This window comes from Apium graveolens, chromosome 1 (assembly GCF_009905375.1).
Source record: "Apium graveolens cultivar Ventura chromosome 1, ASM990537v1, whole genome shotgun sequence".
Lineage (NCBI taxonomy): Eukaryota > Viridiplantae > Streptophyta > Magnoliopsida > Apiales > Apiaceae > Apium > Apium graveolens.
In genome coordinates, this window is record NC_133647.1 from 189550956 (window position 1) to 189578483 (window position 27528).

General features: G+C 35.7%; 1 long non-coding RNA gene across 1 annotated transcript; it reads left to right on the forward strand.

Annotated features, from left to right (window-relative positions):
* The first annotated feature begins 3751 nt into the window (after positions 1–3751).
* On the forward strand, positions 3752–25024 carry LOC141724666 (uncharacterized). Its single transcript, XR_012576849.1, has 4 exons — positions 3752–3792; positions 6166–6225; positions 10801–10868; positions 24980–25024. It is a non-coding gene; the product is annotated as an uncharacterized LOC141724666 (long non-coding RNA).
* The last annotated feature ends 2504 nt before the right edge of the window (positions 25025–27528 follow it).

Consider the following 27528-nt stretch of genomic DNA (forward strand, 5'->3'; position numbering starts at 1 on the left):
TTCTGCTCAAATCTCTTCCTTCTCTAATAGCTGATATTTTCTGTTTAAGGTGGTCAGGAATAGCTAAAAAGAACTTTAGGTTAACCTCTTCAGCTTCATAATACTTATCATAAAGCTGCAAGTCATTTATTAATTTTTTAAACCTTTCAAAGACTTCAGTAATTCCTTTCTTAGGCTTTTCCATGAATCCCTCATACTAAGACACCAATATTCTCATTTGATTTGATCTAACATCTTCTGTACCTTCACACAAGATCTCACTCTTCTCCCAGATTTGTTTGGCTATGTCACAGTTAACAATATTGTTGTACATGACATTTTCAAGTGACTCTATCAGAATTAGTTGCAGGCCACTATCTAGAGAGACTTTTTCCTTGTCAGATTCAGTATATTTTGAAGGGTCTTTAGGGACATAGTGTGTTGGGATGACCATATCTTCATCAGTAGATTCCTCAACCCTTTTCATGGGAGTAAAAGGGGCATTCTTGAGAATCTGGATATACAGTGGGTTGGTCATCTTTATGAACAGCAACATCTTCTTTTTCTAAAGTGTATAGTTGATTTTATCAAAGGCTGGTATCTTGATACTGCTTATCTTTTGTGCACTCATACTTCCAATATCTTTATCTATTTGCTTTCATATTTTGCTCTGATACCACTTGTTAGATATTGGGTATAACACAGGGGATGTGAATGTATTTTCTTGATTTTTAGCCTTTTGAAAACTTATTTCAATATGGTGAACAAAGCAGTTTATGATTATTGAGATATTGTGTTAGCAGAATTAAAACAACAAGCACAGCAAACACAATATTTCAAAACTCACTTAATTTATATTAATTAAATTTGTCTTTCTACAAATTTTGTGTTCTTAAAATATAAGAATTCGGCTTCTTTCTTGAGAGAGTACAAGAAAATTTAGATCTGTTTTGTTACTTTTAAAAATAAAGGACCAGTGTTTACTTTATAGATTATTAAACACGGGTTTACACAGCATGCAATAAGATGTATTACACAATTTTCTAAGATATCTCTAATTCTTTCTATTTTTGGCTCAGTAAATCTTTGCAAATCTTGTAGGTCTGTGACCATCCTTTGTTAATCTTGGCCCTTGATCTTGCACTCTTCAAGCTGCTTTTGTAGATTTTCTAAGTGAATAGATCGTTTATTGAATAATAATCTTGAATCTCTAACTTGTTTGTATTACTGTATTTGAGAGGCATATTGAGATCTCCAGTTTGTTCTATACAGAAGTGACATCTCGATAAGTGTAATGACTTATCGAGATCTCTGAGTTCTATATAGGTACAATTGACTTGTCGAGGTCTCTCGATCTTTGCATGGGAAATGACTTTTTGATATGTCTGAGATCTCTACATATAGATTTGACTTGTCGATATCTCTGAGATCTCTAATACATTTTGACTTGTAAATATCTCAGAGATCTCTAATGAGAAATTGACTTGTCGATATCTCAAATCTTCACATCTTCATTTGACTTGTCGATATCTCTGAGTTCTATACATGCAGAAATGACTTGTCGATATCTCTGAGATCTCTATATACATTTTGACTTGTAGATATCTCTGAGATTTCTAATGAGAAATTGACTTGTCGATATCTCCAATCTTCACATCTTCATTTTACTTGTCGATATCTCTGAGACTTCTTTATAAGCCATTTTGGACTTCTCGATAAGTCATTCTGGACTTCTCGAATGACTTCTCGATATTACTTGATCTGTGACTTGTCGATATCTTGACTTAAAAAAATTCATAAAACAAACTTATTTAACTCCAAGCTTCTTCACTTTTCTTTAAGGCATGATGGTTTGATCTTTTTCCAGAGATTATTACTTAGCTTGAATATGCTAACAGAAAAATACTCCAGTCTAATCTTCTAATCTTTTTACAGAATCAAGAAATACAACACATAATACAGATTTAGATTATCATACAACTAAATCTCAGGGTTGTCAATGTGACTTATTCTTGTTACCATACAGGTATGTCTTGCACAACATAAACACCTGTTATAGAAAATACATGCATTTATTTATCCAATAACCTACCTTTTATATGATGTAACTAAACAATTATTAGGTCAACCTATAAACCTAATGGACTATGGTTAGTCTAGTATAACTATTAAATAAATATGTCATTACTTTGTAACTTTGTAGTAATCCGTTAACTTAGTAAGAAGGTGAGGCGATTGTCTCCAAAGTTGGACTTTGGGCAGTTCTCTTTACGAAAACAGACTACAGACCAATTTTGACTGTTTCGATATTGTCTTGATAAACATAGGAATAGACCTAAAGTTGACATACAACAAAAACAACAAACTTTAGCTGTATTATAATCCATACAAACAATATACTACTCAAAAAAATGGAACAAACACATAAAATTATTAAGTGTGTACCAAGATATACATATAATACTAGTATATAGTATAACTCTAAGGTAAATATCTTATATAGATATTGTGAATTGTATTGGAGAGATTAGAAAAGATGAACTGATGAAACAACTTAGAGCACAATAGTTATTTGATGAACAGGTCATAGGCTCATGCAGTGTTACTATAGGTACTCCATTTTATTGATGTAGGTTTGTGATCATTATAGACGAGACATACCAAACTCATCTGATTTGATATACTAATTTAGTGAAAATCTTTGGCACGCTACAATTCGGAATTGACCACTTCACAACACTATATATAATATTATATATATTTATATATATACGGATGAGCTTGTAACAATCTTTCTCTCGTTTCTAATATTCCAGTTTGTTTTTCTTTAATTTAAATGTTGAGAGTTTGCATTTAGCAATTGCACTGCATTTTCTTAATAAAATTTTAGAATTTGATGAGTTAAATTTATTAAATTATACACATGCTTGAAAAGAATAGTTTCATAGCAGAAAACTCAAACCAAACCGAAATCAGTATAGAAATCAAAGAAACAGAAAAAGGAAGGTGAGAAAAGGTGTCTATTAAACAATTTTTTATTCTAGTTATAATAATTTTATTTTATCCCGATTTTAAAAATGAAATCGAGCCAATTGTAAACGAACGGGTATTTTTCAAACAAAACTGAAACTGGTAATTCGGTTGCGGTTGCGGTTTTCAATTTTCAATATCCGGTTTCGGTTCTGATTTTATCGAAAAATTAAGCACAACCGAACTGTACTCTCTCCTAGTAGTTGCCTATGATGACTATTCCATAAGTCATGTATAATAATTTATTTATAAATTTGATTCTTTTTCTTAAAAAATTACGTAAGTATTATAAGCATATATTTTTCAAAGAGCTTTGTAATATAAGACTAAGTATTTATTTCAGAAACTTTTTTTTAAAATATGTTTCATACATGAATGTGAATTTTAAAAAATGACATCAAAATTTAATATAGTTTCTTCTCAAAAAAATGTAAATTAGTCTGTCGGAAATATGCAGATTAAAAGGTGTTTTATATATTTGATTAAATTATTTCGTTAAGTAATTCTTCCTCTTTCTTTGTTGTCTAGCTAACCCTTTTTTAAAGTTTAAAGAATAGAGTTAGGGCTTTGTAACTCTAAGAAAACTAAAGCCACCGACCACCATGACAGCAAACAAATCTTGTTTCTTCATATCCGTCTTAGATTCAGTTAATAAGATAATTAGTACTTTTCGTAATTTCGTTGTTTTTTTGTTTAGGGTTTTATTTTAAGGCGTTAAGGGTTTTTCTTTCTAATGGGTTGGTTTAGGATGCTTTGAAGGCAAGATGGGGCTCATTTAACAAGGTAATTAGTACTTTTTGCATTTTCATTATTTGTTTGTTGAGAGTTTTATTTTTAAGCTATTTGTGTTTGTTAAGTGTTTTGTTTTTCTAATGGATTATTTTAGGATGTTTTGAAGGCAAGATGTGGCTCATTTAAGGAGGGTTGCTCACCTCAGAAAGACAAGGTATATTAGGTGTTTAAGTTTGAGACAACATACGTAACATTTTACAAGTCAGCCTGTTATATTTGAGAAAATGGTGGAATGTTAGTCATTTAAGGATGAATTCAATCCTCATTTGTTTCATACTCATGATAATTATTCATTTATTTCTGATACCAAGGAATAATTTTTTTGATCATATCTATAAAAATTTCATTAAAGGTTCACAATTTTCTCCATTTTTAACTTTAAAGATTCGTGGTGAATGAGAGTGGAGATTTTTGGGATCGATTGGACCGGTGAATGAGTGGTTTAGAGACTGGTGAGGACACAGAATTGGTCGAGTTGAGTGATTGTATTGGGTGTGAATGTGTCTGCTAAGTTTAGGTTTTATTTGGAGGATGATGCGGTGGACTTTGAGGTGAGTGCACTGATTTGAGGTGAGTGCACTGATTTGAGGTGAGTGCATTGAATGCCTAGCTATTTACAGAGGTTGGAGGACTTGAAGTTGTGATATGTCTGATGGTGGGGAGTCGGTTGAGAATAAGAGTGTGAGGGTGAGAAGATGGAGACTGTAGTGGGTGGTGGCGCGACTCATCTTTAGTACATTTTTGGTTTGGAGTTTATTTATGGTCATCCTGACATATAGATATAAAGAATGCACTTAATGTTCAAAATTTTCACCCTTATATTTTGGCTTTTTTTGGATTTTTGTTTCCATATTTGCTTACTGAGATGATTAAGGAATCAAACACTTGTCATTCCTCTCATCCACTCAGCTGTTCTTGGTAGATAATATATTTTTTTGTAAATTCCTGTCATTCTTGAAAATTCTTATTTGACAATGTATTTTTTTTTTGTGAATAGGATGCTGTGAATGAAAATTTGGCTAAGCCAAAATTCTATATGCCAGTTAAAAAGCTAAGGTAAGCTCCCGGCCTTTAATTTTTATTTTTTGAGTAATTTTAATTATGTTAAGAGTTGTTGGTGAAGTTTGTATCTGTTGCATGCTTTAATTTGATTCTTTAACGGTATTATGAATGAGAGTATATTAAGCAAACTGGGCGGGATTTGGAATCCAGAATGGGTTTGGGATATTAATTATTTCTGTAGTTTTATAATCTTTTGTCATTCATGAAAATTCTTGTTTGACAATGTATTTTTTTTTGTGAATAGGATGTTGTGAATGAAAATTTGGTCAAGCCAAAGTTCCATATGCCAGTGAAAAAGCTAAGGTAAGCTCCCGGTCTTTAATTTTTATTTTTTGAGTAATTTTAATTGTGTTAGAAGTTGTTGGTGAAGTTTGTATTTGTTGCACGCTTGAATTTGATTATTTAACGGCATTCTGAAGATGAGGAAAAGTGTCTACTAAACATATTTTTATTCTATTTATTATAATTTCATTTTTTAACGGTTTTAAAAATGAAATCAAGCCAATTGTAAATTAACCGGTAATTTTGAAATAAAACCGAAACTGGTAATTCGGTTGCGGTTGCGGTTTTGATTTTCAATCTCCAGTTTCGTTTCTGATTTTATCGAAAAATCGAGCACAACTGAATCGTACTCTTCCCTAGTAGTTGCCTATGATGACAATTCCAAAATTCATGTATAATAATTTATGTATAAATGTGATTTTTTTCTTAAAAAATTAAATACTTATTCATTATAAGTATATATTTTTCAAAGAGCTTTGTAATATAAGACTAAGTATTTATTTCAGAAATTTTTTAATTTTAAATATATTTCCCATTAAATATATGAATGTGAATTTTAAAAAATGTCATCAAAATGTAAATTAGTTTCTTCACAAAAAAGTATAAATTAGTCTGTCAGGAATATGTAGATTAAAAGATGTTTTGTACATTTGATTAAATTATGTCGTCAAGCGAATTTCTTCTTTCTTTGTTGTTTTGCTAACTCTTTTTTTTTAATTTCAAAGAAGAGAGCTAGGGCTTTGTAACTGTAAGAAAACTAGAGCCACCGACCACCATGGTAGCAAACAAATCTTGTTTTTTTCAAATCCGTCTTAGCTTCAGTTAACAAGGTAATCAGTACTTTTCATATTTTCATTATTTATTTTTTGAGGATTTTATTTTAATCCGTTAAGGATTTTTCTATCTAATGGGTTATTTTAGGATGCTTTGAAGGCGAGACGGGGCTCATTTTTGTTGAGAGTTTTATTTTTAAGCCATTTTTGTTTGTTAAGGGTTTTGTTTTTTAATGGGTTGTTTTAGGATGCTTCGAAGATGAGATGGGGCTCATTTAAGGAGGGTTGTTCACCTCAGAAAGCCAAGGTATATTAGGTGTTTAATTTTGAGACAACATATATTACATTTTACAAGTTAGGCTGCTATATATGAGAAAATGGTGGAATGTTAGTCATTTAAGACTGAATTCAATCCTTATTGGTTTCATACTCATGATGATTATTCATTTATTTATGATACCGTAGATTAATTTTTTGCTTATATCTATAAACACTGCATTAAATTTTCAAAATCTTCTTCATTTTTAACTTTAAAGATTTGTGATAAATGAGAGTGGAGATTTGTGGGGTCGATTGGACCGGTGAATGAGTGGTTTAGAGACTGGTAAGGACACGGAGTTGGTCGAGTTGAGTGATTGTGTTGGGTGTGAATGTGTCTACTAAGTTTAGGTTTTATTTGGAGGATGATGCAGTGGACTTTGAGGTGAGTGCATTGATTTGAGGTTAGTGCATTGAATGTCTGGCTATTTACAGAAGTTGGAGGACTTGAAGTTGTGATATGTCTGATGGTGGGGAGTCGGTTGAGAAGAAGAGTGTGAGGGTGAGAAGATGGATACTGTGGTGGGTGGTGGCGCGACTCATCTTTAGTACATTTTTGGTTTGGAGTTTATTTATGGTCATCCTCGCATATAGATATAAAGAATACACTTAATGTTCAAAATTTTCAACACATATTTTGACTTTTTTTGGATTTTTGTTTCCATATTTGTTTACTAAGATGATTAAGGGAACAAACACTTGTAACATTTGATTGGTCTTTGATGTTCTGCTTTGACTCTTTAACACGTGTAACATTTGCTTACCCATTATGCGATCTCTTTCTTCATATTTGACCACCAGAAGTTTTCTTTTAAATCCCTATACATTTTGTTATTCCCGGGGGATGGATGGAATACCTTGAATTGTGAACTTCGTATAAAATTTTGTGCTTTAATTTCGTGATATTAGGAATCCATATACGAGAAGAAAATTTCAATATACCTTTACTATACTTTTGACTCTTTATCTCTTCCATGTCAATTCATCTCTTTCTTGAATCATCACCTACTCTTGACTCGTCGAATCTTTTCTAATAACTCGGGCTGAAATATCATTGCATACATTACGCTATCTCTTGACTCGAGAATTCGTACTTCAAATTCCAACTTTTCAAATTCTTTCATTAACTCTTCTGATGATGTTAGAAGGTTCAATCTTTCCTTTTGATTCAAGGCATATTCCACGACATTCGCCTTTCCAGGATGATAATTTATCATACAATCATAATCTTTGATCAATTTTGGCCATCGTCTTTGTCTCATGTTTAACATTTTTGGGTAAAGATGTATTTCAAGCTTTTATGATCCATGTAGATTTCACTTATTTCTCTATATAAATAATATAAATAATGTCTCTAAATCTTAAGCGCAAATATGATTGCTGCTAACTCCGGGTCATGAGTTGGATATTTCTGCTCGTGAGGCTTCAGTTGCCGAGAAGCATACGCAATCACTTTTCCATGTTGCATTAACACGCATCTTAATCCTTTGTGAGACGCATCAGTGTAGATCACGAAATCGCCTCCTTCATCTGGTAGAGCTAACAAGGGTGTTGAAACTAAACTCTTCTTTAGTTCTTGGAAACTCTCTTCACACTTGTCTGTCCATACGAATTTCTCGTTCTTTTTGGTCAACTTTGTCAATGAAACTGATATCTTTGAAAAGTCTTGTACAAATCTTCGATAATATCCAGCTAGTCCCAGAAAACTTCTAACTTCTGTTGGCGTCCTAGGCCTTTCCAAATTCATTACTGCCTCGATCTTTGTGGGGTCCACTTTGATGCCTTCATTGCTTACCATGTGCCCAAGAAATTGAACTTCCTTTATCCAGAACTCACACTTAGAGAATTTAGCATATAACTTTTCTTTCCTTAAAATTTCCAAAGTTATCCTTAAATGCTCGGCATGCTCTGCTTCCGTCTTAGAATAAATCAAAATATCGTCGATAAACACGATCACGAACTTGTCAAAATATTTCTTGAAAACTCTATTCATCAAATCCATGAATGTGGAAAGTGCATTGGTCATCCCAAAAGCCATCACTAAGAACTCGTAATACCCATATCTCGTATGAAACGCCATTTTAGGTATATCTTCCGCTTTGATCTTCAACTAGTGATAACCAGATCTTTAATCAATCTTAGAGAAACATGTCGCTCCCTTCAATTGGTCGAACAAATCGTCGATCCGTGGCAATGGATATTTATTCTTAATGGTCAGCTTATTAAGTTCACGATAGTCGATACACGGCCTCATGCTTCCATCCTTATTCTTGACGAATAAAACTGGTGCGCCCCATGGGGATACGCTTGGTCGAATCACCCCTTTGTCCAAAAGTTCCTATAATTGCGTAGCTAACTCTTTCATTTCTACAGGTGTCATCCGATAAGGAGCTTTCGATACTGGTTCGGTGCCGGGTGCCAAATCAATCGCAAATTATATCTCTCGATCTGATGGCAATCCATTTATAGGATGATATTAAATTCTCCTAATTTGAAAGGTATCAAGTTCGCGAAGAAATGACGACCTTCTATCTCTATGTCGCAACTAGGAAAAATTCTATCGACAGTCATGATTAGCCACTTCTATAACCAAGTTGGGCTCTAAAGGTTGAGTAGCACAATTCAATTTATCAACAAAGTTCTTGGATATAAAAGACATGGTAGCTCCTGAATCCATTAATACTTTTGCATCTAAAGAATTCACAATAAGCATACCTGCAATCACATCTGAATCCTAAACAGCATCTTTCATCGTCATATTAAAAGTTCGAGCCCTTGGTTGCACTTGAGGTGCTGGTGGTGGTGGTCTAGTTATCATGAGAACATTTTCTTGTTGAACAGGTTCCTTGCAATCTCTAGCCATATGTCCCAACTTGCCACACTTAAAACATGTCATACCTTTCTTATCCAAAGAACTGGTGCATTCTGAAGAATAATGGCCCTTCTTGTTACACTTGAAATATGTGTTGTTAGGCTTGTTACAGATTCCAGAATGCTTCTTTCCAAACGTCTTACATTCTGGGGCCCGGGTCTATTGGCTTTCTGTTGCTAATTTTGAGTGGAAAAACGATTACCATGTACAACATTCCGGGTTTGAACCCTTGGAATCCCTTATTTGTCGGGTTATCAGAACCCTTCTTAAACTTTCCCTTCGACTTTCCACTTCCTTGCCCTTGACTTTCTTCGGAATCCTGAAGTTTTCTTTTCTTGTTATCATTCTCCCTCGTTGACATTTCACTTTCACCTTTTATAATCATAGCCTTCTGAACCACAGCAGCATATGTCTGGAGTTCGAAAACTGCCACATGTCTATGTATCCATGCTTTAAGTCCTTGTTGAAACCGTTTTGCCTTTTTACGTTCCGTATCCACATATTCTGGCACAAACCTTGCCAGTTCTGAAAATTTTGCCTCGTACTATGCTACAGTCATGCCTTCTTGCTTCAATTCTAAGACCGTGACTTCCAACTGATCTTGTAAATATTGAGGTAGATAATTTTCCATAAATAGTTCAGTAAACCTTTTCCACGTGATTATACCATCTACTTCTAAATCTTTGGTGGATTCCCACCAGAAATTTGCCTCGTCTTTCAGATAAAAACTTGCATATTCAGTCTTCTTATTTTCACCAACCTCTGCCAAAGCAAAGGCCTTTTCTGTAATAACCCCAAATTTTTGGACTCTTTGTAATCCTTATGAATAGTGATTTTGCTGATTTTGCTGATTTTGCTGATTTTGCTGATTAAGGAAATTTTTCATGCCACACTATGTAGGAGTACTTTTATTGATATTCTGAGATCTTATTAGTACTCTATAGAGTATATTAGTATATGTAAAGATCGTCAGAATCCAGATTCGAACACTTTGATTTTTTCTGAAAATCCACCAGATACCGAAAGAATTGAGTATAAGGTAACATGATTAGAAGGATTTAAATTCAAGAACATTAAGAGAGGATCATTAAAGGAATATAAAATATTGAGAAAGGATTAGGGAAACCCAAATAATAAGATCCCGGATATGATCCCTCAAACGACGAACGAGAACGAAAGTTAAGCGAACCATATAACAGATAAGTGGTCATTAGCCAAGTAATTAAGGTTTAATCAAAGAGGTTAGTGGATGGTGATGTCATCACACCACTAGGAGGAGACATGTGTTAAAAGATGACACAATCAAGATGACATAAGCATGACTAGTAGATATTTTGAGTTGGTTAATTATTAGCCAAGTATTTTTTACCATGATAAATTTTAAATTAACAAAGCAAAAAAGAGAAATCAACCAAACAATTCATAACACAAAAAAAAGCAAAGTTAACTTCTTGTTCCAAGAACAAGAAGCTCTCGGCCTCCCCCATTTCAAACAAGAACAAATTTCAAAACTCAAGATCCAAGCTTTGTTATTTTGTAAGGTAATTATCCTAGGTCCTTTGTACTTAGTTATGGCTATCCTAGGAATATAAGCCACAAATTCCTTCACAATCTTTTTCAGTAAATCATTGAAGAAGAGAGTGAATAGTGTTTTCAAGAATTATAATTGTTTGATCTTATGTTTTTGGTTAGATCTAGCTTTTGTAAGGACTTTCAAGGGCTATTTCAAGCTTCTTAGTTACTTCTACTCACCAAGGAAGGTAAAACATCATACCCTAGCTTTAATTTTGAGTATTTAGGAGTTTTTATGCTTAATATAGTATATGAGAAGCATGATCCTTGTTTGTTAGAAGTTTGGTTGGATTTGTAGTGATTTTGGATATGAATCTTGGTTAATGGGTTAATGAATCTTCAGTTATGGTTAGTAGATCATGTTTGTGGTTGAATGAGTTGGAAAACCTTGAGATTATGGACTGACTTTGCCTTGATCTAAGTTTTGTTTGATTTATTATTGATGGTTGGTGGTTTGTAGTGAATTGGTAAGGAGTTAGTGTAGTTTAAAATTGGTAATTGCGTAAACATAAGCCGTCGTAATGCCCATTTTCACTCAACTGTTTGTACTTAGTGTTCCGGACAGAGAACTCACTGACCAATCTGTAACTTTTCCATGTTTAGCTAGATCGTGTCATAAGCTTCGTTTTGGTATGTGGTTCGCTTAGATCCGATGTACGGTTTAGGAGAAACGACTGTTTTAAGTAACGGCGTTTCGCGAGCGAACCATTTACCCTCTCTTTACTTTGAAACCTTGATTAAGGTCCTTAAATGACTTAATTGGAGTAAGAAATAATTATGTAAGTGTTATTCCCAGTGGACTAACAATGAGATTTACAGAAGGGGGTTGAATGTAAATCTCAAAACTTTTTCAAGTTTTGAGCAGTTTCTAAGGCTAAGTGTTTGAGTGATCAAATATGTGTGAATTGCTTGAAGCTGATGCAGACAGATATATATATTCAAACACAAATGTAATGAGCACAAAGAACTTAAAAACTTTTCTGGTGGATTTGTTGTTCCACCAGAGATGTGTTATTTCAGAAAATCTGTGATTCAAAGAATTAAATCACAGTTGCTTCCTAGTACAAACTAGATGATTTTCTCTTTTGATATTTCTAAACAGCTCAGGAAAATTCATATCTAATTACTAGCTGCTACTTGGTTTATATATCACCAAGTTTACAAGTGAAGACAAACTGTAACATACAATTGAAAAGATTCTTCACATGTTTCTTCTTCATTTCTCTATCCAATGCAATCTAGGATAATCTGTAAATCTTTGAATACTTCCTTGTTTGCATCAGAATGGAAATGCTGCATTTTCTTGATTCCTCCTAGAGGCTTCCACATTCCAGTATGTCTCTGTCAACCCATGTGCCTCTGTCAGCTTGTGAATTGTCACTATCAACTGCTAATGAACTAAGCATCCGTTAAAGCTTTCATCCGTTGATGCCTTATCCGTTGAGGCTTTATCCGTTGAAGCTTTATCTGTTGATGCATTATCAGTTGAAGTCTTTATCCGTTGATGCACTTATCCGTTGATGGATATTATCCGTTGAAGCATTAAAGACATCCGTTGAAGCTTTGTTTCTTATCCGTTGAAGGTCTTCAATATCCGTTGACACTTCTTCACTTATACAAAATTACAAGGCATAAAATATCTACAATTAGCCCTCCTATTTGTACATCCATTAGTAGTCAACATGACTGATTATTTCCTAACAACATCTAAGAATTACAGCTTGAAAACAGAGAGTGAAATGTGCTACAATACTAAACTTATTTCTAAGTAAAGCTACTCCTTCAACGGATAGCCAAGATGGTCTTATCCGTTGAGGCTACAAATACTAGATTTCTACTTAAGTGTTTTGCTTAACTTATCATCAAACTAATACACATATTCCTAACAATCTCCCCCTATTTATGTCTACTAGAACTGTAGGCATAAATTTGGGTTTAGCTTGATGATAACAAAACACTTAACAAATTTATAAACTGTAATAAAGCAGAAATTCAAAAGTGCTACAAAAATGTATATGCTGAGATGGAATTGAAGAATTACATTGTTTCCAAGGGTGCTCCTTTAGCCTGAGCAAATTACTTTCTTTTCCTTTGATCCCTGGTTTTCTTTCCTAGCCTCCTGTCATTCTCCTCTATTTGAAGTTGAAGTTGTCTGTAGAATTCAGCTTCATCTTCTTCATTGATATCTAACTTAGATTGCATATCCTTGAGAGTTTCATTACTGGCAATCTTTAGCTGATCTTCAATTCTGAAAAATCTTCTGACTCCTTTGTTGTCTCTGAACTCCATCAACCAATGAGGTGATTTTTGAATTGTAATTCCTCTTTCTTGAATGAGTAAAGTTCTAGGCAAAGCATTGGGCTCCCTCCAAGTTTTCCTTATGTTGGCAATCTTGTTGAGAATCTCAGTCTTGGCAGTCCTGGTAAAGCCAGAATCCCTTTGTATAGCTGAGTAGACTCTGATCAAGGTAGAGTAGCCTTCATTCAGAATTCTGTGAAGAGGCCATGTTCTTTCCCCAGCTCCTTTATATTTGAACACTAGTCTTTCTGGTAGCTGTCTGTAGGCAGCTATTCTCCTTACATCCTCCAGCTCATCCAGATAGAGTTCAATGTCTGAAAATTCTTTTATGTCACAGATGTGAACATAATCATCTTTAGAGGTTTGAGGTTTAGGCTTAGGCTTCTGTGTGAATTTTATTGAGGCTTTAGAGGGTGTTGATTTGATTCTTCTTTTCTGCTTCTTTGATGGTGGAGAAGAGGTTAGGAAGGTGGGCAATTTGATGGTGTCCCAATCAATTGGTTCCTCCTTGGGAATGATTGTTTCACCATGAATGTTCATGAAGGGGTCAGGTACAATGGGTTCAGGAATAGAGGGTAGTGGTTTGGATATTGATTGGGTTTCTTCAGTCTTATCTACCTTCTTTCTCTTTGCATTGACCTTCTTTCTTTTCCCTTTCTGCCATTCTTCCTTACTTCTTTCCTCCATCTCAGTATCAACCATGTCCCCCATAGCTTCATCTTCACCTTTGTCTTCAATTTCTTTCTGTTCTTCAGCCTGACTTGACTTTAGCTGTTTTTCAAGCTTTGCTTGTGCTCTTTTGTCAGCCTTTAGCTGTTTGGCTTCTTCCTTCAACCTTTTGGTTTCTTCCCTCTTGGCTATTGAGAATTTGGGATGTCCTTGCATCACACATATGCTCTTTCCCTCTCTGAAGATAATAGCCATGTTTCTCCTTACAGCCTCATCCATGATCTCTTTGAGATATGCAATACTTCTACCTAAAAGCTTGTCCTCATCAGCTTTTGGAAGAGGAAAATCCATCTCTTTTAGAGGATTTTTTGTAGAGTCCTTATTGGATCTGTTGTTGGGCTTGAGAACCATAGGTTGCAGATCTTTGGAAGAAGTTTCTCCATCCTTATGCCTCCCTACTGGCTTGAGTTCCATAATAATTGATTCCACTTTTGTGCTATGCTTCACAGATTGTGATTGAGAAGTTGTAGAACCAAATATTAGTTGCATCTTTTCATCAATCTTCTTCCTTTGCTCTTTGACTTGCAATTCAGCTGTTGCTATCTGGATTAGATCAATTCCATCTAGCTTTCCTTTGACTTGAATAGTTGGAGAAGTTGTGATGACAGGAACTAGCACTTGAGAAATCTGAACTGTTGTAGATGGCTCTCCTTCCCCTTCCCCTTTATTCTCCCCCTTTTTGTTATCATAAAGGGTAGGGGTCAAGCCTTGTGCTTGTGCCAGCTGCATGAGTAGATTTGTTTGAGTTTGTTGATTCTGAAGAATGGTGACCATAGAGTCTTCAATGATTTGAACCCTATCTTCCAATCTGGCTAGCCTCTTTTCAGCATCAGATGCTTTCCTCGGTCTCCCCAACAAATCTTGCATAGTACCATAGGGTATAACTGAATCCAATTTCTCAGCATTGTAGGATTTCAGATCAGCAATGTCCTGCTTGAGCTCATCCACACTTAGATTTTGTTGGTAATGCTGCAAATGTAAGAGATGCAGAGATTCCAGATGAGCTTAAAGAATTGCCTTGGTACCAGCATCTTGAGTCTCCTGAAGGGCCTTCTGAAGTGTCATGACTTGTCTGACCAAAGTGACACCAAACTCTCCTGGTGTTGATGGTTTTGTCCATGCCCATTCAGGAAGATAAGGAACAGAACTTGGGCCTGCTACTCCCCCTAAGTTTATGCTCTCATTCAAAGAATTAGAGTCATCATCATTAGAATTTACTCCAAATTCTTCAGATGGCTCACCAGCTTGAGAAGGCAGCCTGTTGACAGCAGCTTTGTCTCTGAGAAGAGATTCTGAAGTGTGTACAATGTGTAGTGTCTGTTCTGCCTCCACATTACCCTGTGCAGCCAATAATTGATAGGCTGAAACAGGGTGAGTAAAAGTGTCAGCATCCAAGGAAATGTTATCAATGATAGCTTTGTAATGTTGCTGAAATTGTCTTCCCTTTTCTGCATCATCCACTTTCATTAACTCACTAGCAATGGCTGGATCCACCCTTATAGCTTCTGTACCTGCCTTTCTCTCAATTTCTCTCTGTTCTTGCATCAGGGGCTCCCCCTGGCTCACACATACCCTCACACCCTCACCCTCACCTTCTAAGGTGGCACTCCTCTCACTCACTTTTGCCATGCTGGAAGAAATAGCATGCATATGGTGACTCTCAACCTCTCCTTTTGTCTGGGAGCAACCCAGCCTCTCACTCAAAAGATCATTCCCTTCCCTCAAACCTAAAAGTGATTGTACAGTTGCCATGTCCTCTACAGTTGGAATTGTTTCTGTTAAGTGTGTAGAGACCATCAATGGATAGGGAATATCCGTTGAAGTGGAAACTGATGGCATCAACGGATAACTGCTGTTAAGCTTATCCGTTGAAGAACAACCACTTGTCAACGGATGAGAGATATCAGTTGAAGAAGGAAAAGATGTAGATATAGAAAGTGACATAATTGTTGAATCTGTGTGGATTGATTTTAAGTGTGGTGACACAGATTCTGCAACTACATCTGAAATAATTGGCTGATGATCCAACAAATCATCTAAAAGATGATGATCATCAGGTTTTGAGTGGGGCTCCTCCCTGAGTTTTAATGAGGGAGAATCAGGAATTGATGTGAATATCATATCCACATCCAGAGAGGGTGTTGGAGAGTTTGATGAATGGTGTGTTTCTATATTGAGAGAATGGGGCTGTGATTCCACATTTGCTGGAATCACATCAAGCTGAATTTGAGAAGGCACAGATACAGGTGGATGTATATGTGCTGTGTGTGTCCCTTGTGTGGAAACTAGGGTCTTGGCCTTCTTCTTCCTTGAAAATGCTTTAAATGGTGAATGTGTGGCTTCAGTGTCCCTCCCTCTTTTGTTCTGTGTCCCTGGTTGGGGACTATTTTCAATAGTGACACCCTTTTGGGAGGATGCAACTAGGGATATGTTGGACTCCTTTTGAACCACCATAATCTTTTGAGAGACTGTGGCTTGGCTGGTTTGGGTACCACTCACCTCTCCCACCTTATCCTGGGGGGCTTTTTGATGTTCACCCCTCCCCTCACCACTCACACCCTGTTCACTCCCTTCAGGGTTTATGGTAGTTGTTACAACTGTTGTCTTTTGAGAAACAACAGAGGTAGGTTTCTTTGACTTGACTTTGGAAACTTTAGATTTGGTGGCTTTGGTAGGAGCCTGTTTGGACAAAGACACAGGTTCCATAGCCACACTAGAAGGCAAAGAAACATTGGGGTTGGAAATAGTAGGAGTTATAGAAGTATTTACCTCACTTACCTGTGGTGCATTCATGATTGGCAAGTATACCAATGGCACCTGGCTGTTGAGGTTCATTCTCAAAAGGTCTGCAAGGACCCTTTTCTCTTGTGCCCAGCATTTGAGTTTATTATTCTCATTGGATATAACCAAACCTTCAGCAACATGGTTAGCCAATAACATAAAGAATCTAGCATAGTAGATGTTATGTGGTCTATTAGCTTTGTTACCTAATCTGGAACCTAATTCTAGCATAACACAGTTGCTAAAATTAAAGTACCTATCAGAAACTAGCATATAGAGCATATTAACAAGAGATGAAGTGATAGCATCAAAATTGCTAATCTTCCCAGAGAAAACCTTAATAAAGGCATCTCCAAGAAAACTCCATTCTTTCCTAAGGCCTTTCCTTCTAATACTACCTAAACTAGCAGAATCAAAAGCATAGCCTATGGAATCTAACATAGCAGAGACATCTTTATCAGTGTGTGGTGTCATGGCATTATTCTCAGGCAACTTAAAGCAAGATTGTATATCATCACAATTAATGCAATAGTCCTTACCTTTGAGAGAGAAGGCAATAGTCATATCTGTGGAGTTGAACTTTGCAGTTGTCCAAATCTCCTCAATCACTTCACAGTAGATGGTTGGGGCTTCCAGCATTGCATAGCTTAGTTTGCAGTTTTTGATGAAGTTCATCATCTTGTGATAATCAGAATGGGTTTCATTCTTTTCAACCAAGGCTATGAAATTATTCTTTTCATAAACAAATCATGTTTGAGACATAATTTTGACTACTGGTGCCATTGTTGTGAGTAGAGGTTGCAGAGAAAAACTTGAGAATGCAGAGAGAAAGAGAATAAGAATTGCAAGAAAGCGTAAAGTGAGAATAAGAGCTCAATTGGGCTTTTATACTTTCTTGAATTAAAACGTAAATAAAATGATTAAATGATACTTTTAAGTAAGTTACAGCCGTTCAAGAATAAATAAAACTGTAGAAATTCTGAAAACTACCTTAAATACAAATACATACAACACTGTATATCTGTATCAACGGTTGAGTAAAAGAATCAACGGCTGTGACTCACTTGTAGTAACTGACGTGACACTTCAACGGATAAGGGAAATAGTTATCCGTTGATGAACAACACCATTTTATCCGTTGAAGGATAAAATTACCAGAAATGTATTTGTCTTTCAACGGATAATGAACATCCGTTGATAGAACAATTTTGGCTTTCAATGGATAGAGAATATTCGTTGATAGGATAAGTCTTAATTAAAGCCAACTTTATTCTTGCAGCAAATTCATTTCAGGCTTCAAGGCAGATTATATAGATGACATAGATTATGAATAATTAAGCATACCTAACTCACTTACTAATCTCGTGAATGTTGATTCATCAAGTGGCTTGGTAAATATGTCTGCAATCTGCTTTTCACTTGGAACAAAATGAAGTTCCACTGTACCTTTCATCACATGTTCCCTAATGAAGTGGTACTTGATATCAATGTGCTTGGTTCTTGAGTGCTGCACTGGATTTTCAGTAATAGCAATGGCACTTGTGTTGTCACAGAATATTAGAATTCTGTCAACAGTCAGACCATAGTCAAATAGTTGATTCCTCATCCATAGTATCTGTGCACAGCAACTACCAGCAGCAATGTACTCAGCTTCAGCTGTTGATGTAGAAACAGAATTATGCTTTTTACTGAACCATGATACAAGCTTGTTCCCTAGAAATTGACAGGTGCATGTTGTGCTTTTCCTGTCTATTTTGCAACCTGCATAATCTGCATCTGAGTAGCCAATTAGATCAAAACCAGACTCTCTAGGGTACCAAATTCCTAGATTTGGAGTCCCCTTGAGATATCTGAAAATTCTTTTAATAGCCACTAAGTGAGATTCTTTAGGGTCAGCTTGAAATCTAGCACAGAGACATGTAGAAAACATTATATCAGGTCTACTAGCAGTTAAATATAAAAGTGAGCCAACCATGCCTCTATAACTTGTAATATCCACGGACTTTTCAGCCTTGTTTAATTCAAGCTTAGTGGCAGTGGCCATGGGAGTTTTTGCAGGTGAACAATCCATTAAGTCAAACTTCTTTAAAAGATCATAAATATATTTAGTTTGACTAATGAAAATTCCACCACTAACTTGTTTAACTTGTAAACCAAGAAAGTAAGTTAGCTCTCCCATCATGCTCATTTCATATTTACTTTGCATTAATTTAGCAAACTTTTTACAAAGCTTATCATCTGTAGATCCAAATATAATATCATCTACATAAATTTGTACAAGTATCTTAGAGCCATTAACATTTCTAAAGAAGAGAGTTTTGTCAACAGTACCTCTTGTGAAGTGATTATCTAGAAGGAACTTTGACAAAGTCTCATACCAGGCTCTAGGTGCTTGCTTTAGTCCATAGAGTGCTTTCAACAGATAATACACATAGTCTGGAAAATTTGGATCTTCAAAACCTGGAGGTTGGCTTACATAAACTTCTTCCTCCAATTCCCCATTTAGAAATGCACTCTTGACATCCATTTGATAGACTTTGAAATTGGCATTAGCTGCATAGGCTAGAAAGATTCTGATGGCTTCAAGTCTGGCAACTGGAGCAAATGTTTCATCAAAATATATTCCCTCTTGTTGAGAATAGCCTTTAGCAACCAATCTGGCTTTATTCCTTATGACAATGCCATTTTCATCCATCTTGTTTCTGAATACCCATTTTGTGTCAATAGAACACTTGTTATTTGGCTTGGGTACCAGCTTCCATACTTTGTTCCTCTCAAATTGGTTTAGCTCCTCTTGCATTGCTAAAATCCAATCTGGATCCAATAGAGCTTCTTCCACTCTCTTAGGTTCCTCCTGTGATAGAAAGCTACTATACAGACATTCATCTTGAGTAGCCCTTCTAGTTTGTACTTTTGATGTAGCATCACCAATGATCAGTTCAAAAGGATGATTCTTGGTCCATTTCCTTTGAGGTGGTAGATTAGCCCTAGATGAGGTTGCCTCAGTATTGTCATGATGTGAGATAGAATGTTAATTTGTTGAAACTCCCCCTGAGTTGCTGATCCTTTGAAAGGAATTGGGAGCTCTATCAACTGATGAAGTGAATTGATTATCCGTTGACAGGCTGTGATCAACGGATGCTTCATTATTAACTTCAACGGATGATGCACTTTGTCTTTCAACGGATGCTGCATTGCTTCTTTCAACAGAAGCTGAATTATGACTTTCAACGGATGCAGCATTCTGTGCATTATCCAAAGGCTAATTCTGAATTCTTCTTGAGATGCCTTCTTCATCATTCTCATCTTCACTATCATCACAGTATATCTCAATGTTGTCAAATTTGAGTCCTTCATGATGTCCCTCATCTGTTAGTCCACCAATCTTTTTATCATCAAACACAACATGTACAGATTCCATGACAATATTGGTTCTTAGATTGTAAACCCTATATGATTTTCCAGCAGAGTAACCAACAAATATTCATTCATCAGCCTTTGCATCAAACTTCCCTTTGTGATCAGATTGATTCCTTAAGATGTAGCATTTGCAACCAAAGACATGTAGAAAGTTTAAAGTTGGTTTTCTTCTCTTGAATAATTGATAGGGAGTCATGCATTTTGCCTGATTGATTAGAGAAATATTCTGAGTGTAACATGCACAGTTAACAGCCTCAGCCCAAAAATAAGTTGGGAGTTTTGACTCTTCAAGCATTGTCCTTGCAGCTTCAGTTAGTGATCTGTTCTTCCTTTCCACCACAGCATTTTGTTGTGGAGTTCTTGGAGCTGAGAACTCATGCATGATCCCACTTTCTTCACAGAACAACTTCATGATTGAATTCTTGAACTCAGTTCCATTGTCACTCCTAATATTCCTTACTTTGAAATCAGAATGATTGTTGACTTGCTTGATATGATTGATGATGATTTCACTAGCTTCATCCTTTGATCCAAGAAAATAAACCCATGAAAACTTTGAGAAATCATCTACAATCACTAGGCAGTATCTTTTCCTTGAAATCGACAATACATTGACTGGTCCAAAAAGATCCATGTGTAGAAGTTGTAGTGGTTCATCAATTGCAGATTCAAGCTTCTTACTGAATGATACTATCTTTTGCTTTCCTTTCTGACAAGCATCACACAGTCCATCCCTTGTGAATTCCACTAGAGGCATTCCTCTAACTAAGTCCTTTTTGACTAGATCATTCATTGTCTTGAAATTCAAATGGGACAGCTTCTTGTGCCATAGCCAACTTTCAACTGGACTTGCTTTGCTGAGAAGACAAGTAATGGATTCTGCATCTGTAGAGTTGAAATCAGCTAAGTACACATTCCCTTTTCTAACTCCAGTTAGAACCACTTTATTGTCCTTTTTACTTGTGACAATACAGGCTTCAGAATTGAAGGAAACAGTATTCCCTCTGTCACATAGTTGACTGATGCTCAATAAATTGTGTTTGAGACCATCAACCAATGCAACTTCATCAATGATGACATTTTCTTTTGAAATCAAGCCATATCCCATAGTGAATCCTTTGTTGTCATCTCCAAAGGTTATGCTAGGGCCAGCTCTCTCCTTAAACTCTGTGAGCAGGGTGAAATCTCCTGTCATGTGTCTTGAACAACCACTGTCCAAGTACCATAGATTCCTTCTTTGTCCCTGCACACAACAAAATCAATCAAGTTGATTTTGGTACCCAAGTTTCCTTGGGTCCAGCCTTGTTAGTCTTTTTTCTAGACTTCATTCCTCCTGCATCTTTTGACTTAGGTAATTTTGGGTCAACCTTGGTCTCAGATGTGGTTGGTTGAAGTGTAGGGTTAGTCACAGAATCATTTAACACATTTGATTGAATTTGATAAGGCATAGGTTGTGCAAACATGTTATTCCACATAGGCATATTGTATGGCATTTGAGGCATACTAAATGCAGTAAAATAAGGATTGTTAATATATGGCATGTTTGCAAAATATGCATGGGGATTCTGGTGAGACATAACAGGCATAGCATGCAGAGGTGACATAGACATGTTAGGCATGGAGGGATTTGACGGCATAGGAGCATTTTTAACAGATTTGCAATTATCAGATAGGTGATTAACACTTTTACAATGCACACAGCTTTTTCTAGGAGCATACCTATCAGGTGTGTAATTGTTATGTTTATTAATCCCTACCTTCCCATTTTTTTTAGATTTTCTTTTAGTTTCCTTCTTATCCTCAACCAACTTAAGCCTATCTTTTAGCTGATCTAAAGTCATGTGTCCTATATTCACCTTACTGACATCTCTGGATGTGCTAGCTCCTTCTTTGACAAAGTTCTTGAGAGTTGAATCATTCTTTTTATTGAGATTTTTATTTTTAAAAGAACTTGCCTGTTTTAATTGATGAGCCTTCAACGGATGCTCCTTTTCTTCCTTCAACGGATAACTTTCATCATCCGTTGATTCCACATCCGTTGACAATCCATCAATTAATTCTAACTCCTTTTTGTTTTTCTTCCAGGCATCCTCACCGAATGATTCAATTCCCTGAACCTTTGCAATCTGAACACTAACATCCCTAGATATTTTCCAGGCCTTGATTACCTCTTGCTCACTTTCTAACTGTGTAGAAAGAATTTCTACTTTCTTAACAGCTTCTGCTAGTTCACTTTCAACAGTCAAGCATTTAAGTTTTATCTTTTCAAGCTCAATTACCTGATCCTCTAACACAGCATTCCTATCACTTAAAAACACATTATTCTCCTTGATCCTAGTGTTTTCTTTTGCTAGTGATTTAAGGGAAACACGCAAATGATATAATTCATTGGTCATATCATTTATGGCTTCATTGCGTTCATGTTTAGAAAGCTGAGAGAGATCAGTAGTAATTACCTGGTTGCTTGATGAACTAGTTTCATTTTCATCAGAATTAGCCATCAGGGCTAGGTTGACATATTCCACATCATCATCTTCATTTACCCCATCTGCTGCCCAATCATCTTGAGTGAGAAAAGCTCTTTCCTTTTGTTTGAGCAAATCAAAATACTTCTTTTTGTAATCAACTTGCTCAAATTTCTTTTTCACAGAATTTGGCTTCCTACACTCACTTGCAAAGTGTCCGCTAATGCCACAGTTGTAACATTTGAACTTTGATTTGTCCCCCATATTTTTATTTGGCTTAGTGAACTTTGTGTTTTTCCTGAACTTCATTTTTGCAAACCTCCTGGACAGAAAGGCCAAAAATTCTTCAATATCATTAGATTCATCCTGACTGGAATTGTCTTCATCCTCAGCAACTTATTCTTTACCCTTGCTTGATTCTGATTTGTTTGTGACAATTTTGAGACTTGGCATTGTCTTCTCCTCATTCCTGGCTTCCATCTTCTCACTGTCAGCTACAAGAGCAACTGTTCCTCCTTTTCTCTTTCCCTTTTCCAACAGCTCATCCTGCTCCATTTCAAGTTCATAAGTCTTCAGAATTCCATATAATCTTTCAAGTGTGAAGTTCTTATAATCTTGAGAATTTCTCAAAGAGACAGTCATGGGCTTCCATTCCTTTGGCAGAGACCTAAGGAATTTTAAGTTGGAATCCTTGACTTGGTACACTCTACCATACAGCTTCAATCCATTCAACAGTTTCTGAAACCTGTTGAAGGTATCATTTAATGATTCACCTTCTTCAAAGTGAAAATATTCATATTGTTGAATAAGAAGCTGCATCTTATTCTCTCTGACCTGCTCAGTACCTTCACAGATGATTTGTACAGTATCCCAAACTTCCTTTGCAGTTTGGCTATTGATGACATTGTCAAACATATCTTGATCTAAGCCATTAAACAAAATGTTCATGGCTCTCTTATCCTTGCGGATTTCTTTCATGTCTTCAATAGTCCATTCTGCTTTTGGCTTGGGAATGGACTGTCCAACAGCAACTGTTGCAGTAGCAGCTGTGGCTACTTTGTGAGGGATGTGAGGACCATTTTCAATACAGTTTATGTAGCTTTCATCTTGAGAAAGAAGATGTAAATGCATCTTCACTTTCCAGCGATGATAATTATCTTTTTCCAGGACTGGGATCTTTACACCAATATCCTTCCTACTCATTTTGGTAGCAGGAGGATTCTTCTGTGCACTCATGATGTTAGCAGAATAGATCTTTAAACTCTTTGTATGTTAAGAGCTTGCTCTGATACCAATTGTTATTCCCAGTGGACTAACAATGAGATTTACAGAAGCGGGTTGAATGTAAATCTCAAAACTTTTTCAAGTTTTGAGCAGTTTCTAAGGCTAAGTGTTTGAGTGATCAAATGTGTGTGAATTGCTTGAAGCTGATGCAGACAGATATATATTCAAACACAAATGTAATGAGCACAAAGAACTTAAAAACTTTTCTGGTGGATTTGTTGTTCCACCAGAGATGTGTTATTTCAGAAAATCTGTGATTCAAAGAATTAAATCACAGCTGCTTCCTAGTACAAACTAGATGATTTTCTCTTTTGATATTTCTAAACAGCTCAGGAAAATTCATATCTAATTACTAGCTGCTACTTGGTTTATATATCACCAAGTTTACAAGTGAATACAAACTGTAACATACAATTGAAAAGATTCTTCACATGTTTCTTCTTCATTTCTCTATCCAATGCAATCTAGGATAATCTGTAAATCTTTGAATACTTCCTTATTTGCATCAGAATGGAAATACTGCATTTTCTTGATTCCACCTAGAGGCTTCCACATTCCAGTATGTCTCTGTCAACCCATGTGCCTCTGTCAGCTTGTGAATTGTCACTATCAACTGCTAATGAACTAAGCATCCGTTGAAGCTTTCATCCGTTGATGCCTTATCCGTTGAGGCTTTATCCGTTGAAGCTTTATCCGTTGATGCATTATCAGTTGAAGTCTTTATCCGTTGATGCACTTATCCGTTGATGGATATTATCCGTTGAAGCATTAGAGACATCTGTTGAAGCTTTGTTTCTTATCCGTTGAAGGTCTTCAATATCCGTTGACACTTCTTCACTTATACAAAATTACAAGGCATGAAATATTTACAATTAGCCCTCCTATTTGTACATCCATTAGTAGTCAACATGACTGATTATTTCCTAACAACATCTAAGAATTACAGCTTAAAACCAGAGAGTGAAATGTGCTACAATACTAAACTTATTGCTAAGTAAAGTTACTCCTTCAACGGATAGCCAAGATGGTCTTATCCGTTGAGGCTACAAACACTAGATTTCTACTTAAGTGTTTTGCTTAACTTATCATCAAACTAATACACATATTCCTAACAGTAAGATTAATTGGTCAGTTGGTAGAGTATTCGCAAAAGAGTCGCCTTAAAAAGTTAAATGGTTAATTTTATAAAAATGGTGGAGCTGAGGGTACTCGAGCGACTTATGTGAATCGTTAAGCGCAAAAGCGAACGTTAGGGTCTAATTGGTTAAAGTCTAGTATCTTAAGCGACTGTGGTTTAATTCTAACTTATATGTTGTTTATAGGTTACCAGACTCTCCTCAGGCATTTTACCACCCCCAGTCACTCAGACAAGTTTTCTACTCGTTATACTGTTGTTGTGATGTAATATATTGATGCATTATCTTGAGATAAGTGCATGGTTATTATTAGAAAAGTCTTGCGATATATTGGAGCATGTTGATATGATATATATATATATGCATGCATATTTCATAGTCTTGATATTTCATTATCGATTCAATTGTTATAAACTGCATAATACCTATGCTAGAGATACGCATTATTTGCGTATACCCTTAGTATAGGGTACCCAAAGTTGAACATTTTTCTAAAACCGGGAGGCGAGGTTCCCGAGTATATATTATATAGTTTTCTATAACTATTAATCGAATAGGTATATTCGATAGTTTTGAATAATAATCAAACTTATTTTCGATTATTCAAATAAAGATCGTACTTCCGTATAAGTATTTCTTTTGTTATTTATTATTCAATTCAAGTATGAGTTTTAAAACTTCTACTTCAATTATTTTTATAAAGATTATCCTTTATGGGAATATTATTTAAATAATAATATTCAGATATTTTCTAACATATTGGGACTTCTTTATTTTGTTAAATCATTATTACTCTAAACATTCTTTAAAATGTTTTTAAGTCTTCAAAATGATTTTAAAAGTTAGAGTGGATCCCAAAACTCATTTTCAAATTTAAGATCTTCCTTTCGAAGGGGATTTAAATACTCGCTCAAAACCTAAGGAATCCGGCTCCGTGGTGTATTTTTGGAGCAACGAAGTTGCTAACTTGATAAAAGAGTTTGATTACTTGCCCAACATTCGGGAAGTAAGCCCAATCGAAATGCGTCGGCATAAGCAACATGGGCTCAGTGGGAGTCCATCAAGGTGTAAGTGGCCGAGTGGCAGTCCATCTAAGCGTAAGTGGCTGAGTGGCAGTCCAGCATAAGGTCCTAATGCGACCAGGGTGATGACCAGTGGGGAATTCATCCATCTACTAGTAGAAAAGGTGACTTAATTGGTATCTTTGCCTGATCAGCAAGATATCAGGTTTATGCCAAAGTTTCTTCTTTCCAAAATTATTGGGAATGACAACTCTGCTTATACTTCCATAGCAGAAGAGTGTATGAAATGTATATCTATATATAAGTGTATATATATATATATCGGGACTTAATGAAGTATCTCGTAACTTCATTCTTTTAAATGATATTTCAAAGATTGAATTTATTCAAGTCTTATCTTGTAGTCTCATCTATGTGACGAACTTTCAAAACTTATTATACTTTGAACAGTGGTAGTTCAAGTAGTATTCTAAAATGATATAAGTATATCGAAGTATTTTGTAACTTCATCTTCTTTAAGCTTATATCCAGTAAGTAATTATCTTACATTTGATAAAGATTTTCAGTAAGGTATTTATTCAAATACTTGCATTATTGATTAAACTATATATTATCTTGCGAGCTGTAATGCTCACTCTTGCTTCATTGCTTCATCACACAACAACAGTTAGGAAGGATGTCCAGAGTCAAGCAAACCCAGCGCAAGAGCATGGGAAGCGTCCCGCGTCTTCCCGTTGATATCATAGCTAATATAGCTGCAGAGGTAGATCTATTTGTAGACCAGGCATTCTACTTTTTGGAATCAATTATGTATAATTATAACTTGTGTTAGATAATGGCAACAAACGGTAAACTTATTAAGTAATCATTTTGGGTTGTAATAACTTTTAATTTATGGATTCAAGGACTTGTACTTATTTCAATTTCATCTCTGAGACTATAACGTGTTGTGGTGTGTGTTATTGTAGGGTCACAGCATGAGGTTATTTATTTTAATTAAGTTAAGAGATATTCATGGAAATAAAGACTGTGACGAATCGGATCCCCGACCCCGGATCTGGGGGTGTTACAGAAATGGTATCAGAGCTAAGCGTTATAAACCTCAAAGATGATGCGACGATATAATAATAAACTCACAAAGATAATAAGAACTCTTGCCAAGTTCATAGTCGGACTACTTAAAGTAGCTCTGATTGTTAAAACCCTTACGGGAATTCTTATAAGAATCATGATAGTAACTTAGCTCGTTTAATGTGTAGGTGCACGAGATAGAGGACCCAGAGATATTCGAGCATGAGCATGATGAGGCACTTCTAGGTGCCAAGGATCAGGAGGAGCCTGAGGAGGATGATGCGGATGAGGAGGACCCCTCAGAGGATTAAGCAATATGCTAGCATGGCAATACATCATAACATAATATCTTTTAGATTTTCTTCTTCCTCATTAGTAACTATTAAGCGTAACTCCTTCCCTTTTTCAAATCTTTTTCGAATCCAATATTTAAAATGTTTAGCACATGCAGCCCTATTGCTACATAAGTTGCTCGTTATATCCTTGAGATAGTAGGGTAAGAGTTCAGCATAGGTATTAAGCATAGGTATTATTTGAAACAATATGTAAACATGAATGAAGTGAACAGTAAGGTGCAATTATGTTATGAGAAAGAAATACGCATACGAATAAAATGATAGTCAAGGTTTCAAAACTAAGAGC